The sequence below is a fragment of the Cryptomeria japonica genome, chromosome 6, assembly GCF_030272615.1.
Source record: "Cryptomeria japonica chromosome 6, Sugi_1.0, whole genome shotgun sequence".
In the NCBI taxonomy this organism is placed as follows: Eukaryota; Viridiplantae; Streptophyta; class Pinopsida; order Cupressales; family Cupressaceae; genus Cryptomeria; species Cryptomeria japonica.
In genome coordinates this window covers 459300044-459314959 of record NC_081410.1, presented here as the reverse complement: position 1 = coordinate 459314959, position 14916 = coordinate 459300044, and the positions used below count along the sequence as shown (strand labels likewise).

Sequence of the window (14916 nt, the reverse complement as noted above, 5' to 3'; positions counted from 1 at the left end):
ACCAACTCCAACAAGAAAAACAAGAAGAAACACTTCTAGAAGAGAAAGAATCGACATGACAAAAAGTCATCTAAAAGAGACAACTCTCACATTCAGTGCTTTAGGTGTGATCAATATGGACACTATGCAGCAAGATGTCCAGATAGAATCAAACAAGAAGCTACATTTGCAAAAGTTAAAAGGGAAGAATATGACTCTGAGAAGCATGTATTCTACTCTGCTCTCTCCAGTCAAGCATCCAATAAATCTAACACCTGGATCATTGGCAGTGGGTATTCAAGACACATCACTGGGTATAGAGAATTACTAGATTCCATGGTAGAAGAAACCGATGAGGAAGTAACCATTGGTGATGACTCTGCACATCCAGTGAAAGGTGTCAGTACCTGCACCATTAAGCTGAAGACAGGCATGTCTCTTCAACTCACTAGAGTCCTATACATCCCTGGTATCAAGAGGAACTTAATCTCCATATCTGCACTTGAAGATGATGGGTACAAAATAACATTCATGAATGGTAAAGTTCTAGTATGGCCACAAAACTCTTCCATCAAGAAAGCGACAACCCTAGGACATAGAAAAGGCTATTTATACGAGGTATGTACTGAATCTAACCTAGCCCTACTTCATGAGATTACAGATTCAAATGAATTTTGGCATAGAAGATTAGGTCATTTAAACTTTCGTGCTTTATGTTCAATGGAAAAATTAGTAATTGGTTTGCCTAAGTTAAAACAATACCATTCTAGTACATGTAAGGGGTGTGCCCTAGGCAAAAATACTAAGAGTTCCTTTCAGAATAGTTCTAGGAAAACAAGCAATGTTTTAGAGCTAGTTCACTCTGACCTATGTGGGCCAATGTCTGTACCATCATTAAGGGGGTTCCTTTACTATGTAATATTCATTGATGACTTCTCCAGAAAGACTTGGATCTATTTTCTTAAACGTAAAGAATCAGAAGAGATTCTCAAGAGATTTAAAGAATTCAAATCTCTCTCTGAAAACTCTTCCGAAAGGAAAATAAAAACCTTGACTGATAATGGGAGGGAATACACCTCAGACATCTTTAGAGAATTTTGTAAAAATGTTGGGATTAAGAGGGAGTTCACTGTCCCCTACAACCCCCCAAAAAATGGGGTTGCTGAGAGAAAAAATAGAACCATTGTAGAGGCAGCCAAAGCCATGCTTCTTGACCAAAACTTAGAAACTCATCTTTGAGCAGAAGCCTCCAACACTGCTGTATACATACAAAATAGATGCCCTCACTCCCACATTGAAGATGAAACCCCTAAAGAAGTTTTCACAGGTATAGACCTGATATCACTCACTTTAGGATATTCGGATGCCCTGTTTATATTCATATACCTAAAGAGAAAAGAACAAAACTAGAAACTTCTGGAAGAAAAGGAATCTTTGTTGGGTATAGTAAAACTTCTAAAGCCTATAGAATATTTGTACCAGGACATAGTAATATTGAACTCAGTAGAGATGTAATATTTGAAAAAGACATAGCCTTCAAAAGGGCTAGATACTCTATTGAGTCAGAGACTTATGTTCCATCTTCAGACCTAGAAAAGGATCCTGTTCCTGAGGTTCAAAGGGAGTATTCAGAAGAGAATGAGAATGAAGTTCAGATTCCACACCAGGAAAACCCTAAGAAAAGACCACTATGGGTTCACAAAGCAATGGAAGATGCAAGGAAGTTCATAGCCCCTTCAGGGACCTTTAGAGAAAGTAAGAGGCCCCAAAGATTCACTAGCTATATAGCCTTAATGAATGATCTCTCCAAATCAAAACCTTCTAATGTATCACAAGCACTTAAACACCAAGAATGGAAAGATGTCATGTCAGAGGAATATCAATCCATCTTAAACAATGGTGTTTGGGAAATTGTTCCTAGACCAAAAAGAAAATCTGTTGTTTCATCCCAAGTGGCTATTCAAAATCAAACATGTTGCAGATGGTAGCATAGAGAAACATAAAGCCAGATTTGTAGCCAGAGGGTTCTCACAAAAGGAGGGAATAGACTATGATGAGACTTTCGCTCCAGTTGCTAGATACACCTTAGTCAAAGCAATATTGCAGCAGCCAAAGGATGGAAAGTCCATCAGATGGATGTAAAAACTGCTTTCCTGAATGGGAAAATTGAGGAGGAAGTCTACTTAGAGCAGCCAGAAGGGTTTGAGATCCACAATGCATAATCACACGTGTGCAGATTAAAGAAAGCCCTATATGGACTGAAACAAGCCCCCAGTATGAAAGAATTGACAGCTACCTCATGGGATTAGGATTCTCAAAGAATGACACAGATCAAAATCTATACTTCAAACGAATCAAAGGTGAGATGTTGATATTGATCTTGTATGTTGATGATCTTTTGATTACAGGAGAAGGTCACCTTATTGATCAATGTAAGAAAGACCTTGAGAAGGAGTTTGATATGAAGGATTTAGGCCTTCTACATTACTTCCTTGGATTGGAAGTTTGGCAAAACTCTGACAATATTGTGCTTAATCAAGGGAAGTACACCTTAGACATATTGAAGAGATTTGGCATGATGAACTGCAGACCGATGACTTCTCCCATGGAAACTAATCTTTACAAACTGAAGGAGGCAGCAACAGATTCCCCATTGGTAAATCCTACGCTCTACAGACAGATGATTGGATCATTAATGAATCTAGTCAATACTAGACCTGATATCTGTTATCCAGTAAATGCCTTGAGTCAATTCATGTGTGAACCTAAGGAGATTCATCTTATGGCAGTAAAACATATAATGAGATACCTTCAAGGCACTCTCAACTATGGACTCAAGTATGAGAATATTGATTTGAATCTACACAGGTTCACTGAGTCAGATTGGGCTGGAAGTGTGACTGACAGGAAAAGCACCTCAAGGCGCTGCTTCAGCTTGGGTTCAGCCATGATATCTTGGATTAGCAGAAAACAGTCTTCAGTAGCTCAGAGCTCTATGGAGGCTGAATATATCGCAGCTTCCATGGCTGCACGAAAAGTTGTATGGCTACGGAAGTTACTTGTGGGATTATTCGGAGAACCAATGAAGCCTACTATAATTCATTGTGACAATCAGAGTTGTATAAAACTCTTTGTAAACCCTGTATTTCATGATAGATCCAAACACATTGAGATCCCTTATCACTATGTGAGAGATATGGTGGATAGAAATGTGATTTGGTTACAATATATCAGTACAAGAGACCAGACAGCAGACATACTGACCAAACCTCTAGCCAGAGTAAAAGTTGAACACTTCAGAAAAGGTCTTGGTATGATTGAGTTATAATCAGTTTTTGTAATCTGTACTAATATATGAGATGTTTAATGTGTAAACTTCTTTTGCCGTGTTATGACTTTATGGGCTCCACCCCCTGTGTACAATTCTAAAAGGTGATGATCTTTTAGACTATGAACACTTGTATTAAACATTATGAGGTGACGATCTTGTAATGCCGATATCATGCTAACTTGACATCACTCTGACTCATGGATGTGCCATGATATGTTATGGTAGACATTATGTGACGTAATGTCAATGCACATGCTATAACCTGGATATAAGGGAATTCAACATTCTTAAGTATTTTATATCCAAGGTATCACGTGTTATGTGATACTGATATCGCGTGTTATGTGATGTCTATATCACGAGATGATGTGATATATTCATGTGTCACTCATTATATGATGCTTCATGTCACGAGCATATGTGATATGATCCTTTGTATTATGTAGTCATATAATACATTTTATTATGAGAAATATGATGCTTATTTCATAGGTCTATATTTATCTTCCCTAGCTAAGAGGGAGTGTTGAAACTTGTAGCTTCAGTAAGATAAATGATTGAATGAGAGACTTCATTTATCTCTCATTCAATCATCTACCTTATCGATATAACTACAATATAAGTATAGACATCATGATTAAATAAATGAACTTGTTATAATCATCTTATATGCTTAATCGATAATATTACTCATGCTGTGATCAGACCAGAATTATAACTACCATAGCTATCATATGATAACTATAATAGTTATCATCCTAAAATGCATGTTAATACCGATCATTTATTTGTTGGTTATGATTGACTTATCCCGATCATTTATCGAATAACTATATTAATTCACGTTGACCCGATTATTAATAGTTATCAGCATAAGAATGTTAAATGACCTGACCAATAATTATCGGTATAACACACGATAAAGAGAAATGGTGTGACCGATAGTTATCGGCATAACACATGGTAAGTGGTTATATTAAACTGAAACATAGAACTATAAGTATATGCAAATGAAGTGTTGAAGATGCATCGAAATAATTAATGTTATCTTCAGCAACCTATGACATAAGAAACAGAAAATATCAGTAAAGAGAATAATAATATATATAAATTCAAACTTGAACATAAATTTGAATATCATTTACATTATTAAATGCCTAAGTTTAGCTAAAAGTGTATTTCCCACAAACTGGGCATAGTCATTGTGGACGTCACGTTGAGAGAATCAATGACGAGACATGATACCCTTGAGGAGGACTCAAGGAAGACCTTCCTATGATAAGGAGGAGAAGTCCTTGCTGATAATACTTCCCTAACTAAGAGGGAGTGTTTTTTGGGTAGCTTCAGGAGGTATTACCCCGAAAGACTCCACAAGTCAAGTCGGCCTAATGAAGAAAATCTAAGTTATTATAGCTAAGTCAACTTAGGTGGAAATTGCGCCTAACTCACTCCTGGTTTGTATAAATAGAAGAGAGACTCTTCTCTTTTTTACACATTCGATTCATATTCACTGGAAAATCAAGGAGATTCGCTATTTTGCATAGAGATTCACTATTATTCTAAAAGGTTCACTACTAGGTGAAATTACTTTACTCTGACAATCTGGACATAATTCTCGAGTGTTGTTCTTGCACTGTTGTACTTGGAATATCATTAAAAGGGTTTTGTTGGGTTTTTCTCCCTTGTGTAGAAGGGTTTCCCAGGATAAAATATTGTGTTCATTGTTCTATATCTGCTTACTGTTTATATCTGATCTTAAAAATAACACCACCAAGCATAGAAAAGTCAGCCAAGATTAAGGAAACCGACATTGAATATTTGTCTATCCAAGTCAACCTAGAAACCATTAGGCAAATTATTTAGAATTTTCATTTATTAATAATTTTAATTTATTATTTATTTAATATTTTGACGCTAGCCGACCCAGCCATAAATCGGGAATATTACAATACTCCCATACCAGAGATTGCTTGTCCTCAAGCAATCCACACATACATACCAAAACTGAATGCCAAGAACTCATATCAACCTCCATCATTGATCTTATCAAATCTTGGAACCAAGGAGTGTAAATGTTTCTTGGTCCACCTCCATGTAATCAGAGTGCATAATCATGGGATTTTCTAGATAAACCTACAGTTTTTCTTCATTGCCCTCAATCTCAAACAACTCAATCATCACAACATCACAAACTATAATTTTACATTGTATTGCATGGACCTGGAAACAAAATTTACTGATAACTCAGTGGCTTTGCCAAGTATCATTCTGAGTATCATTTCATTGCATTGCTCTTTGCAGAGCGCCATCTTTTGAGCCATCAGTTGTGGGTTTTGACAAAGAACTGAATTTTCTATGCCAAATTGCCCCTAGCATTGGGCACATGGGTATTGGTGATAGGGAAAAATCTGCATTTTTAGCATTGGAAAGGTGATGTGCATTGGAGTTTATACTGCTGATTGCAGATAGAGATTACTAGAGCAGATTTGGAGCTGTTTGGAGGCTTGTAACATCATCCCAAGAATCACCCTTGTCATATTTGGACGCCTAGTTGGTGCTGCTCTATGTCCTGAGTGTTATCTTTCATGTATGGAGATTATATCAGGTCTGCAAATTAATTGTTGTCCGATTTTAGGTTTACTGTTGGTCGCAATCTGATTTGTAATACCTTGAATGAATTTAATGAAGATTGAATGAAGACTAGTTGTTATCATTGTTGAAAATAATAGCTAGCTCGTATACCTGATTATTGAATTTTAATGTTGTCAATGACAATTAAAATTCATATGTATTATCTCTCATGTAAATGTATTATTAAGCTGGACCCAAGCATGTAATGTGGAAGCCAATTAAATGTAATTATTGGGCTGGACCCAAATATGTAACGTGAGGAAGCATGTAATGTGGAAGGCAATTAAATGTAATTATTGGGCTGGACCCAAATGTGTAATGTGAGGAATGTATAATACTATAATGACAATGTAATATAATTAAATAAACATGCAAGCCGACTTGGGGGTATTTGGCGCCAAAAGGTTGATATAAAACTAACAGCCAATGAAGTCATTCAATCAATCATCTACCACAGATATAATCTGCTCTCCAATATTGGCGAACTCTCCTTCACTTGTGCGAACTTATTCAGGGCTGTTGTTAGGCAAAGTTGTCAAGATTTTGAAGTCTCTTCTTGTGCAATTCTCATCCAGTCTCCCTTAGACATCTGCTGCTGATCTCCTTTAGTCATCTGCTGTTGATAAGAGCTGCATTCTTCACTGTTCTACTAACTTGCTGTTTGGACAGCAATCTGAGATAAGTTCGTTGTATTGTAATTGCCTAAATTAGAGATAATACATATTGTTTTTTGGTGGCTAGGTTTTTCACCTCCAAGAGGCAGGTTTTCCCAGGGTATTGGTGTGTCTTGTTTTGTGTTGTCTTTGTTGTTACTGTTCATCTACAATCTATTACAATCTGATTACTTAAAATTAACATCTGATTGCTTAAAACTAACATGGTATCAGAGCTTTAGGTTCATTCAAAATAATCAGATTATTAGTTGCCCTTCACTTTCAGTTTGTTGTTGTAGTTTTGCAAGATGGTTACAGGTCTAAAGGTAGAGGACAGACTTGAAGGTGCCCTCAATTTCACATCATGGAAGGTTCGTGTCCTCCTTACTCTTGAAGAATTAGAGCTGTTACAGTTTGTGGAAGACAAGGATTTGACTAAACCTTGGGATCCGGAAGAACTAAAGCAATTCAAGAAGAATGCTCTCAAGCAAAGAAGTTCCTTATTGATTCCATGAAGGATCATCTTGTTCCAGTCATCTCCAAACTGAAGACAGCCCAAGAGATGTTTAAACATCTTGAAGGGATATATGAGATCAACAACATCAGCCGGACACTTACATTGAGGCAGCAACTTCTTCAAGTCAAAATGAGCAAAGGAGATTCAGTCATGTCCTTCTTCATGAAGATTTCAGAATTGAAGGACCAACTCAGCACCATTGGAAGCGAGGTTGTGGACAAGGATATTGCCATGATTGCTTTGAATGGTCTTCCTGACTCTTGGGATCCTTTCATTCAAAGCATAAGTGGAAGAGCTGAATTTCCTTCCTTCGATCGCCTTCAGTCATATTGCATTCAAGAGGAGTCACGCCTTGCTACCAGAGAAATGCATAAAGGAACTCATGGAGGTGATCAACATGTGCTTGCATCCCAACATGTTAGAAGAAAGGGAGGCCATTAGAAGAAGAAGAACTTCAAAAGAGATAGAGACTTCAGACCTCCTGCTTACGATTGAAGGAAGAAGCCAAGGGATCTTTCACGTGTCCGTTGCTTCAGATGCGACAAGTTTGGACATTTGTCACGTCCCCTCCTTGATCGTTATATATATCCTAAATGAAACAATTATTATTATTATTATTATTATTAATATAATAATTACCAACGAATGCTTATTTGAAATTTATTTATTTATTAAATATTAACTAATAATAATATTCTTGAAATATTTATATAAAAAAATTAATTAATTAATATTATATTATAAACATAATTTATATATTATAAAGTATATCCATATGAAAAACAAATATTATCCTTAACACATGTAATATCTCTTCATTAATACTTAATCAACTAATAACGTTCTTATATTATTTATCAACTAATAATACTTTTATATAATATATTAATGTTAAAACATAATAAATCATTACCGTGAGATATCGATCAAAGAGTAAACAATAAAGAGACGTGATTAAGAATATGGTGCAGCGCTTACAAAGAGATTAAGAGTGGCGATTTGTTAATCAAGGGGCAATGGTCAACATCAAGGGACGACCTGGTTTGGGAAAGACACCCCAGTATGAAGGAAGACGATCATTGCAAAGGATGGGAACCCATGCCTCCCCTCAAGGATATATTAGGGGAGTATATATGATGGGATAGCCGTCGATCAGATGAGAACTATTAAGTTGAAGACAGTAACATCCTTGTTTGGTGGTATGCATGGGAACATGCTTAATACGTAAGCTTAATATATAGAGTCTGATAATGTTTTATGCAGAATTTAAGGGTAACATTAATATAAACTGCAATACGTATGACAGCCACTCTTAATTCCATATATAGTGGCAGACCAGATCTAATGCATGTCAGATCTGTCTGTCCTCACAGTTATTGAATATAATTAATGCTGTTAGGAAGTGATGGTACTGATAATTTATATAATAGGAATTAATAAATAGGTAACTAATAAATAATTAAATGATTTATAATGTAATATAATTATTTTATTTGTTTATTTATGTTCGAATCAGAATATATATATATATATATATATATATATATATATATAACAATGATGTAATATCAATAAGATGATATATGTATATACATACACATATATATACATATCCATATATATAAATGTATGCATAATGTCTTTAATCAGATAAATAATAATATTAGATCGTAATTCAGAAAAGCTCATAGGATAATAGGTAAGGAGAATGTGTTCACATGTATAATCCATGTTATTGTTGTCTAAACCTAGTAGGGGACATTACAACATTATGCCAAAGAATGTCAAAATCCGCCCATGCAAGGAGAGGCCAACCTGAATGAAGTTGCAAACTCAGAGGATAATGAAGACTATCTCTTCATTTCTGCATTGTCCAGCAATGTGCCAACCGATAGTAACACTTGGTTGATAGACAGTGGTGCATCTAGACACATCACGGGATATCAAGAGCATCTCTTAGACTTGATGGAGAAAGAGTCCAACCTTCATGTGGTAATTGGTGATGATGCTCAGTATTCGGTAAGAGGTTTTGGTAGCACTTCATTAAATTTAGAATCTGGCATGTCCTTGCATCTTAGTGATATTTTATTTGTTCCTAGAATTAAGAGGAATTTAATTTCTATTTATGCCCTAGAAGATAAAGGTTATCAAATAGCATTTTCTGAGGGTAAAGTACTTGCATGGCCTAAGAAATCTAGTATTAAATCTGCTCGTGTTATTGGAAATAGATATGATAGTTTGTATAAGCTTTCAGCTAACCCCATTCGAGCACTCATTCATGAAGCTCCTGAATCTTGCGAACTATCAACTATGGCATAGAAGGCTCGGCCATCTTCACTATCAGGCACTTCCTTCACTTGAAAAGATGGTTAAAGGTATGCCTAAACTTAATCAACTTCATGATGATGCTTGCAAAGGTTGTGCATTAGGTAAGAACACTAAAAGTCCATTTCATAAAAGTGAAAGTAGAGCTAAGGAAAAATTAGCACTTGTTCATTCTGATTTATGTGGACCCACGTTTGTTCCTTCACCTAGCAGATTTCTATACTATGTTACATTTATAGATGTTTTTTCTAGAAAGATTTGGATTTACTTTCTAAAATCTAAAGAATCTGATGAAGTGTTAAGTAGGTTTAAAGAATTTAAAGCTCTAACTGAAAATATGTCTGGTAAAAGGATTAAAGTGTTAAAATTTGACAATGAAGGTGACTACACCTCAAGTGGCTTCAATGACTTTTGTGTAGAAACAAGAATTAAGAGGGAGTTTTGCATTCCCTACAATCCTTAGCAAAATGGTGTAGCTGAACGAAAGAATAGAGCCATTGTTGAAGCTACAAAAGCTATGATTCATGATCAGGACCTACAGAAATCCTTATGGGCTAAAGCATCCAAGACTACAGTGTACATTCAGAATAGATGCCCTCACCGTGTCCTGAAGAACATAACTCCCGAGGAAGCTTTCACTGGAGTCAAACCAGATATCAGCCACCTAAGGATCTTTGGAAGTCCTGTCTATGTTCATGTGCCAAAGGAAAAGAGGACTAAGTTAGAGCCTTCCGAGAAGAAGGGTATCCTTGTTGGATATAGTGAATCTTCCAAGGCATTTTGCATCTACATTCCTGGTCAAAGGTATATTGAGGTAAGTAGGGATGTCACCTTTGAAGAAAATATTGCTTTCAAGAAATCTAAAGGTTCTCTTATTGATAATGATAAAGAAGTTAATGATAATCAATATATGGATACTGATACTAACCCTGAGATTCAAAGGGAGTCTATTGAGCCTCCCAAACCTATTGAGCATGATGATTCTCCTGAGCCTCTGGTTCCAACTGATGGACCTAGAGATATTGCAGTTAGCAAGAAAAGACCACTTTGGGTTAGAAGCACAATTCAAGATGCAGAAAAGTTTGCAGCTCCTAGTGGCACTTTCAGAGAAAGTAAGAGACCTCAGATGCTCTCCAACTATGTTGCAATGATGTGCAACATCATTGAGGCTAAACCATCCAGCATAGAAGAAGCTATGAACCAGCAAGCATGGAAGTTAGCTATAGATGAAGAGTATCAATCCATCATCAAGAATGATGTCTGGGATGTTATGCCTAGACCTAAAGGTAAGTCTGTTGTTCCTTCCAAATGGTTGTTTAAAATTAAACACATTGCTGATGGTAGTATAGAGAAATATAAAGCTAGATTTGTAGCTCGTGGTTTTTCTCAAAAGGAAAGCATAGATTATGAAGAAACATTTGCTCCTTTTGCTAGATATACTTCCATTAGAACTATTATAGCTATTGCTGCAGCCAAAGGTTGGAAATTACATCAGATGGATGTAAAGACTGCTTTCCTTAATGGTGTTATTGAGGAAGAAGTCTATATTGAACAACCTGAAGGTTATGAGATTCATAATAGAGAGACTCATGTGTGCAGACTGAAGAAAGCTCTCTACGGCCTCAAGCAAGCTCCTAGAGCTTGGTATGAAAGAATTGATAAGTACTTAGTTAGTTTAGGGTTTTATAAGAATGGTGTTGATCCTAACATTTTACTTTAAAGTATTTAATGGTGAAATGCTAATTCTGGTTTTATATGTGGATGATTTATTTCTAACTAGTGAAGATAGTCTCATCATTAGGTGTAAGAAAGAATTAGCTACTGAATTTGAAATGAAGGATCTAGGTCTAAAGCATTACTTTCTAGGGTTAGAAGTGTGGCAAAGACCTAATGAAATTATTCTAAGTCAAGGTAAATATACTATTGATATATTGAAAAGATTGTTTATTTTATGATCAGACTGATAACAAAGAACATAAAACAATAAACGCAATACACATAACACAGTAGTACCCTAGGAAAACCTCCCTCTTGGAGGTGAAAAACCCAGCAACAATTATCTCAGTTTATATTAGATCAAACACAGTAGCACAATTACAACATTCCCATGCTAGGGCAAACTTATCTGAAATGCTATGATCTTGACAATCCTTCAAATGCATATCGTTGTCACTGTAACTTCATTCGGCAACACTGAAGGATGTTCACTCAGCTTGGAATACAAGTTCGCCAGCCTTTAGACAGATTCAGGAACCCTCGGTGATTTGCTGATTGCAGAGATAGGAAATTCGCTGATTGTATTGATATTAGAATGATCACAAATCATATTGTATATATATGAATTAATGCCTCCAATAGATCATAGTCGGCCTTGTAGTTTTGGCGCCAAGAATAGGATCAGACCTTTAATTAGAAGTTACATATAGGTCGGCCCTAATTACAAGTTACATAATTGCACAAAGGGTTCGCCCATTTAGGGTCAGACCTAAATGCTTTACAAGTTACACAAATTACATGTTGCCGCCCATGATTACATAAATAACTTAAACTAGAATCTGATTCTAGCTACATATTTCAACAAAAATTTGGTATGATGGATTGTAAACCTATGTCTACTCCTATGGAAACTAACTTGAAGAAGTTGAGTATTTTTGCAGCTAGCTTTGATTTTGCAAATCCTTCAAAGCATAGGCAGTTGATTGGATCCTTGATGTATCTAGTCAACACTAGACCAGATATTTGCTATGCAGTGAGTGCACTTAGCCAATTCGTGAACCAACCAAAGCATGTTCACTTGGTGGCAGCCAAGCACATCCTGAGATACTTGTGTGAAACAGTTGGCTATGGACTAAAGTATCCAATCAACACAGTAATCAATTTGAAAGGCTACTCTGATTTTGATTGGGCCGAAAGTGTTACTGACAGGAAATGCACTTCAGGAATCTGTTTCAGCTTGGGTTCCGCTATGATCTCTTGGGCCAGTAGGAAACAGTCCTCAGTTGCATTAAGTACTGCAGAAGCTGAATACATTGCTTCAAGTGTGGCAACTAGAGAAGCAGTTTGGCTTCGCAAGCTTCTTGCTAGGTTGTTTGGACAACCTTGGGAATCCACTGTTATTCATTGTGATAATCAGAGTTGTATTAAAATGTCTAATAATCCCGTGTTTCATGACAGGTCAAAACATGTGGAAACTCATTATCACTATATTCGTGATATGGCACAAAGAGGTGCCATCCAGCTGAAATATATCAGCACTGATGAACAAGTTTCAAATGTTCTCACCAAGCCTATAGCTCGAGTGAAGTTTGAGTACTTCAGAAAGAAGTTTGGAATTGTGGAGAACACAGTATTAATTGAGAGGGAGTCTCAATCTTAGTGATGCAATTTAGTTTGCATCTTCCACCCTTTGCAGGCAATGCAAGGTGACATTGTATCCTTCTTTGGGAGAAGGCTGAGGTATAAGACCTCTTCCACCCTTTGCGGGCAATGCAAGGTGGATCCATCCTCTGCGAGCAATGCAAGATGGACATCATGAAATGAGTTCATGATATTTATGTGTTTTATTGCAGGTATACTCTATAGAGCTTATACATTCATCCTTGCGGGCAATGCAAGATGAAAGTCATGAACGGATCATGACAAGTGGCAGATATCCTCCCTAGCTAAGAGGGAGTGTTTCGGATACCTGATTATTGAATTTTAATATTGTTAATGACAATTAAAATTCATATGTATTATCTCTCATGTAAATGTATTATTAAGCTGGACCCAAGCATGTAACGTGGAAGACAATTAAATGTAATTATTGGGCTGGACCCAAATGTGTAATGTGAGGAAGCATGTAACATTGAAGGCAATTAAATGTAATTATTGGGCTGGACCCAAATGTGTAACGTGAGGAATATATAATGACAATGTAATATAATTAAATAAACATGCAAGCTGACTTGGGGGTATTTGGCGCCAAAAGGTTGATATAAAACTAACAGCTAATGAAGTCATTCAATTAATCATCCACCACGGATATAATCTGCTCTCCAATATTGGCGAACTCTCCTTCACTTGTGCGAACTTATTCAAGGCTGTTGTTAGGCAAAGTTGTCAAGATTTTGAAGTCTCTTCTTGTGCAATTCTCATCCAGTCTCCCTTAGAGATCTGCTGCTGATCTCCTTTAGTCATCTGCTGTTGATAAGAGCTGCATTCTTCACTGTTCTGCTAACTTGCTGTTTGGACAGCAATCTGAGATAAGTTCGTTGTATTGTAATTGCCTACATTTGAGATAATACATATTGTATTTTGGTGGTTGGGTTTTTCACCTCCAAGAGGGAGGTTTTCCCAGGGTATTGGTGTGTCTTGTCTTGTGTTTTCTTTGCCGTTACTGTTCATCTACAATCTATTACAATCTGATTACCTAAAATTAACATCTGATTGCTTAAAACTAACAATCAACTCATTGTTTTATAAATTATGTTGGCAATATATCAAGCTTGTCTAAACACATTTCAAGACAAAAATCAAGGGTGGACATTAAAGTCAAAAATGAGTTATGCATTCCTCAAATATTCATCAGATTGAAATCATCTAGAATAATTAAATTTATAATTTTTACATACTTAAACATACACAAATAATTGCAAATGAATACAAAAACTTCAGGTTTCACTTTTTTCTATATTTGGCAAACTCACTTTTTTAGTGTAGAACTAAGGATTTATTTCATATGCATACATGAAATTATAGAAAAATGTAGTGAAAAATACAAAAGCTGGGAAACACACTTTTAGAATACCAAAATTAATATTATGCTTCCCATGTTGAAAACAATACTTAAGTTTTAGGTTATCAATTCAGTCTTAAACAAAGTGAGATAATAAAAATTGGTGCCCAATCTTACCTGCCATGGAACACCAGAAACAGTAGGAAATACTATTAGTTTGTTAGACTCCAAAATTTAACCACTCCAATCAAAGCAAAAGACTCTATTCTACAAGTCAAGATGTATAAGACAATTTTGCTTCTTTTTCAGTTCATGCTTACTACATGATCAGAATTTTTGTCTTTTCTTGAATAATTATATAATTGAATTTGAATATAAAAACAAAAATAGAATGGGAAATGGAAACAATTATGCCTGTATTTATATACTTGCAAATTAATATTAAATACAGTATTTATTTTCAAGAATTTGTCATTACAAATACAGGCTTCTAGGCAAGACATCAAACATGTCACCATCACGATTTACAATTTCAGATGCATGTATGAATGATAGAAGATTAACTAAAACAGCCCAGAAACTACCTCTAAACGGCCCAAACTGGTCTAAAATAGCCTGGAAACAGACCAAATGACCTAAAATGAATTGCGAACACTTTCACGCTATTTTGGGTAACACATTTTTTATCAAGAAATGAAGCAGGAGGCAAAGAAATGTGTGGTATGAATACAAACCAAGGCCTCCTGTTGCATTTCTTATTTCA

At 35.9% G+C, this 14916-nt stretch overlaps 1 protein-coding gene across 3 annotated transcripts in view; it reads right to left on the bottom strand.

Moving 5' to 3' along the window:
- LOC131051017 (pentatricopeptide repeat-containing protein At1g52620) overlaps positions 1-14916 on the bottom strand; it is an 81483-nt gene that overhangs the window by 63175 nt on the left and 3392 nt on the right. The gene's annotated exons all lie outside the window — the stretch shown is intronic.